This window comes from Elephantulus edwardii, unplaced genomic scaffold (assembly GCF_000299155.1).
Source record: "Elephantulus edwardii isolate Elephantulus edwardi_28Jun2011 unplaced genomic scaffold, EleEdw1.0 scaffold00089, whole genome shotgun sequence".
NCBI lineage: Eukaryota > Metazoa > Chordata > Mammalia > Macroscelidea > Macroscelididae > Elephantulus > Elephantulus edwardii.
This window is the reverse complement of record NW_006399839.1, coordinates 6,124,303-6,130,869: the sequence shown is the minus strand read 5'-3', so window position 1 is coordinate 6,130,869 and position 6,567 is coordinate 6,124,303.

Below are 6,567 nucleotides of genomic sequence, written 5' to 3'. Positions count from 1 at the left end.
TGAGGAGCAATGATAATCAGTTTAAGGACCAAGGTGCACCTGATTCAGGCCATAGTCTTTCTGAAAACTTGCTATGCATCTGAGTGCTGGGTAATGAGTAGGGATGACAGAAGAATTGGTGCCTTTGAGCTATGATGTCTGAGAAGAGTACTGAACATCTCATGGATGGCAAAAAAGAACAAACAAGTACATCTTGGAGCTTTCAGCCAGAGTGCTCCATAGAGGCAAAGATAATAATAAAACTTTGCCTACCATACTTTGTGCATGTTGCTAGGAGAGACTGTTCCTTGGAGGGGGGCATAATACTTGGAAAGGCAGAGGGTCTGAAAAGGAGAGGAAGACCCTCAACCAGATGTATTGACACAATCACTGCTACAGTGGACTCTAGAGTGTCAGGAAATGTGAGGATGGCACAGGGCAGAGTTCAGACTGTTGTTCATAGGGTCGCTATGGGTCCTCCATGACTTGACGACACCTAACAATAACAAGTGACATGCCCGAAGTATGTGAAATGATGCTTCACGATCATTGCCTCCAAGGAGCATTCCGCCTGCACTTTTTTGTTTGTTCTTTTGGCAGCCCATGGAATATTCAGTGCTCTTTTACAACACTACAACTCAAAAGCATTGACTTTTCTGTCAGCCTTATTCATTATCTAGCTCTCAGGTACATAGCAAGTGATTTGCACAACTGTGGCTTGAATCAGGTACACCTTTGTCATTTCATTTACATCATTGTTCTTCAAGATTTTAGGTAGATCCCTGATTTTCCCTATGCTATACAGCTCCTGATCTTTTTTTTTTTTTATAACAAGAAAAACATTTTAATGAATGCAGCTTACATATAGACCTGTGAGCTGAAATTCTGTGATAACTTAGTTAAAACCTTTTGCTCCAGTTACAGAGCTCCAGTCAGAGCTGTCATTCTTTTTTTTTTGGGGGGGGGGATTCTCATTCATTCATTGTTGCACTATTTTCTCTACCCTCCTCCCCAGTTCATTCTTCTTCCCCCACACTCCGAATGTCTGTTTTAATTGTCCAAATTAATTTTCATGAAAATTTAGACTTTGGATTTCCATTCATTCATTGTACTATCCTCCTTGCCCATCCCTCCCCCAGTTCACTCTTCTCTTTGAAAAGTAAAATTCTTTTCTATTGTCTTTTTTAAAAAAAAATTTATATTGGTTTGCTTACAAAGTTCATATACACTGTGTTTCACATTATCTTTCATTCACACTGTGTTTCATACAATCATTCCCATTTATTATATTTTATAAAATTAACCAACATTGGACTATGCCCACCATTGCCATGTCTTTCCAGATCCCTGTTGGGTCTTCTCCATTTCCTTTACCAACCCCTCCCTCCACCCATCAAATTGTACAAACCTATGAAGGGATTTCAGGTGGCCTAGTGGCAAGAAACTGTGGTTCGAGGCCACTCGCCGCTCCGCGGAAGAAGGATGGGCAACCTCCTCCCGTGTGATATTAACTACTTCTAAAAACCTACAGGAGGGTCAGCTATGGGTCAGTTCTGACTCTATAGTACACAACAACAACAACAACATGATTTTTTTATGATATTTTTAATTCTTTGGTGAAACATTCTTCCATGTCAGATAGCCCTGGTGTGTCCACTTGCCGTACAGGGATAACCTATGGTTGCTGTGATGCTGAACACTGTGACACTGATGTGTCAAATGCAATAATGGTCACCCATGGTGGACAGTGTTTGATGCAGCTCCCCGATTAAAACAAGCTTGGAAGCAGGAGTGGTATCCACTTCCATAATAGCTTGCCTCCGGAAAACCTATGAACCTGGAGAAAGGATGAAAGTCACGCAACTGTTGAGGAATTTAGTTCATAGGGTCGCTATGAGTCGCCTACGACTCCACGGCACTTAACAACAACAACAACAAGAAGATCTGAAAAGAGATGATTTATTGTGTGCATTACATTCAGTCATAAGAACAAAAATCAGTCCAGAATCTCACAGGTCCAGGGCAATGAATGATTTTTCTTTTCTTCCATAGAGAAGACTGTCATCTTTGATTTTCCTCTGTCAGTGCTTCAAGTCTCCTTCATTTTCTGCCACCAAATCTGTCACCTGCGTAAGCAGGTTGTTTCTGTTTCTTCCTCCAATTCTAATGCTATATTCTTTTTTTTTTAATTTTATTAGTTTTAATGAACATTTACAGAGATTTTGGGTTTTCATTCATTCATTGTTGCACTGTTTTCTCCACCGTCATCCCCAGTTCATTCTTCTTCCCCCCCCATGTCTGTTTTAATTGTCCACTAATGCTATATTCTTGACATAGTCTAGTTTCTTGAATTATTTGCACAACATACAAATAGGTATGCAGAAAGGATGCAACCTTGACACGCACATTTCCTGATTTATTAATTTTTTTATGTAAACCCTTTTATTTAGAGGCAACTGATTAGGAATAGTAATAGCATTTCCAAAAGATCTTCACATAAACCTCAATACCAGAGGTTGATTACACAACTGGGCACCAAAGTCTGGCCAAACAGTCACACAAAGTTAATGATCACAACATATAAGCCTATGCATGTTAAATTACTGAAATGTAAGCTTTGTCACATGATTATAGAGAACTAATAACAAGATAACAACACTTAAATTGAAGTTGTTTTACTAGTCTAATAGAGACTAATGTTATTTTTGCTTTTGTTGTGTACTGTTGAGTCAGAACTGACTCATAGCTGACCTTCCAATAGGTTCTTTGTGTGTGTGTATGTGTCTTTTTTTTTATTAATGTCAATGAACATCTACAGAGATTTTGGATTTCCATTCATTCATTGTTGCACTTTTCTCCCCGCCCATCCCACCCCCCCCCCCAGTTCACTCTTCTCTTTGAAAAGCAAAAATATTTCCTGATTTTAAACCATGCACTATCTTCACATTCTGTTCAAAACACCGTTTCTTGGTCTTTGACTAGATCTTACAGGAGCACAGTTAATGTTCTGGAATCGCCATTGTTCTCAATTTATTATGAACCATTTATTATGAACCACAATCAAATGCCTTCTTGTAGTCAACAAAACACAAGTACATTCGCTGATTTCTTTGCTTTCAGCCAAGTTTGATCTGACATCAGTTAATGTTTTCCCTTGTTCTGTGACCTCTGCTAAAGTCAGTTTGAATTTCTGGGAGTTTCTAGTCAATACACGGTTCCAGCCAGATTTGAACAATCTTCAGCAAGATTTTACCTTTGTACGGTATCAACAATTACTGGTAGATAATTACTGCACTTTTTTGGTTCACCTTTTTAAAAATGATAAACATAATTTGATAATTGGAACATGGAATGTACATAGTTGTGGGGTTTTTTTGGTTGGATTTCTTAGATCACCTTTTTTGGGCATGGGAGCATATGGGTCCAAATTCTTGGCAAAGATGAGTAAATATGTCCAAGGCTACAACCGTTTATTTAAACAGCTCAGCTGATATTCTGTCAGCTCCTAGATCCTTATTTTTTGGCTACTGTCTTCAGTGCAGCTTGAATTTCTTCTTTCTGTACCAATTCTGTTCTTGATTACACGCTACTTCCTGAAATGATTCTGTGTCAGCCAATTCTTTTTGGTACCATGTCTGAATATTCTTTCCTTTCATCTTCTTTGATGCTTCTTGCCTTCATTCACTCATTCTTTTGCCCCTAGAATCCTTAACTATTGCAACTGGAGACCTGATTTCTACGCCCCCCCCCATTTCTTTGAGCTTGAGAAATGCCAAGAGTGTTCTTCTTTTTTGTCTCGCTGACTCCAGGTCTTTGAACATTTTGTTACAAGGCTTTGTCTTCCCAAGCTGTCCTCTGAAAACTTTTCCTTAGCTCTTATTTCATCTCTGCTTCCTTTCACTTTAGCATCTCTCTGTTCAAGTTTCAGAATTGCTTCTGACACCCCTTTTAGACCTTCAACTAAGCAGAATTAGTTCCTGAGGATCTACTGTGTGTCAGGATCCAGAGATGACCTGGGTCCAGTTGAATCTTAGCCTGTTCACCTCCTACAATCCCGCTCCCCCGTTTCCCTGGACCCCCACCTCTTCCTCTAGACAGGCATATGCTGCTCAGCTCACTCCCTTTTCCATTTCGTGTTCTAAGGAGGTAGTTCGAATTTCCCCAAGGTCCTTTGAGAAACTGAAAAGTAAGTCTAAGTCACCTCCCTTGAATGCCTAACTGCTGGCTTTCCTTGAAGCCTTATTTTCCCCCTCTGAGCTTTCAGTTCTTCTATCTGTACAGTGGGGATGAAAATTCCTGCTATTTAGGCTAGACTATGAGAATGAAAGGAAAGAAACAGACCTGACAATGACTTCTACACCATCAAGTTCTGGGCCACTATTAGGTATTACTGATTGTAGAGAGATGAAATAAAAATCAACCTATAAGAATTATACCATATCCTTCTCTTTTGTTGTTTTAAATCTGTAATTGAATAGTTGGTAAATTTATTGAAAAAAATCCACTGAAGCAGGACATGATACGAATGATACTTTCATCCTTTACACTTTCTATTTTAACTTAAAAGAAAAACATAATGCTCTAAGGACAAACTGGAAGCAGGAGTGGCAATCCACTTCCTAAACAACATGCCTCTGGAAACTCTATCAACTTTGATAAATGAGAAAGGCTTCAGGCCTTTTGTTCATAGGGTCCTTATGAGTCATGGTAATCAACAACAACAACATAAGGACAAATGGGATTAGATTTGTCAGAGATGATGAGATTGGCTCAGGATGGGCAGGGTCCAGATCTAATGTACACAGAGTCCCTATGAGTCACAGGCCACTTGATGGCACAGAACAACAGTAATGACATAAGGACAAATAAACTACACAACGTATGACACAACGTATGACCTCATCTACCTTGAAACCAGAAGAACTAGATGGTGCCCACTACCACTCCTGACTTTTCTAATTAGGGCCACAATAAATGATGTCTGGTGAAACAGAATCTCAAATTGCTAAAAAATAAAAAAGAAATCTAGACCTACTGGAGTGGTTGAGATTAAAGGACTTTCTAGGATTTGTCCTGAAAGACACTTCAAATCCTGAACCAAAACTAACTCTGGGTGTAATCAAGCAGCTAAATTTTAAAAAATGGGCTAAAAGAAAGTGACTATTAACTTTTAGATGCTGTGGACCTTTAAAATATTACCTCTCAGGGAGCTCTAGTGGCCAATGGCAAGAAGCTGTATTGCAATCCTGAAGGCATGTGGTTCGAATCCACCAGATGCTCCACTGGAGAAAGATGGGTAATTGGTGAGAGGGGTGACAGGGAGGAAAATGTGCAACAATGAATGAATGAGAAAAAAAACTTAAATGGGAAGAATATGCTGTTTAAAAAAAAAGCATGGAAACAGTCCAAATGACCAACCACAATTGAAGGGACTTAGAAATTTTGGTATATTCACAAAACAGAATACTACACAGCACACAGGAGCAATGGTTTTTGTAAGTAACTACCTATTTGGGGAGGGACTGGAGAGTATTATGCTAAATGAACAAACTCAGTCCCATAATGATAAATACTATATAAGACCATTGTTGAATGTGTATCAAGATCCAAGCAGGGGAGGGTGGGAGCAGAAGGGTGAGCGTGGGCCAGGGGTTGTCAGGGAGGGAGGTTAATCATAAGGTCATACAATTGATGGGTGGAGGGAGAGGTGGGTAAAGGAAATGGGAAAGATTGGTGTGAAAAGTAATGTATATGAACTTTGTAAGTGAACCAGTATAAAAGAAAAATTTTACTTAAAAAAAACCCCCCCCTTCCAAAAAAAAAAATCACCAACAGTCAATAATTACTCTAAAACAAAGGAAAAAAAAAAGTAAGGGGCAGGGAAACTAGATTTGTGAAAGCAGAATCACCAGAATGGAAATAATGAGACTGCTCGTGTATTGTGAGGGATATAATCATTGTCACTGGACAGCTAGTTTAGAAATTGTTGAATGAAAATCTAAACTGTTGTGTAAACACCCACCAAACACACAATAAAATATAATTCAAAACCAATCTATTGGTTCAAATCCACCATATGCTCTGCTGGAGAAGAAGGGGCAATGTCCTTCTGTACCAGTCAGATACAATTTGATGGTACACACACACACATAAATAAATTTAAATAAATAATCTACAGCCAGGAGAAGAAAAAAATAGATGACTGGGACCTTCTAAGAATCAAATCCCTATGCGCATCCAGAAACTTCTCTAACAGGGTAAAAAGGGAAGCCACAGACTGGGAAAAAGTGTTTGGTAATGACATGTCAGATAAGGGACTTTTATCTAGAATTTATAAAATACTTGAGCACCACAACATGATAAAGGTAAATAATCCAGTTTAAAAATGGGCACAGGATATGAACAGACACTTCACCAAAGAAGACATTCAGATGGCCAACAAGCACAAGAAGAAATGTTCACAATCCCCAGCTCTAAGAGAGATGCAAATCAAAACAACTATGAGATATCACCTCACCCCAGTCAGAATAGCAAAATTTAACAGAACAGCAAACAACAAATGCTGGCGAGGTTGTGGAGAAACTGGAA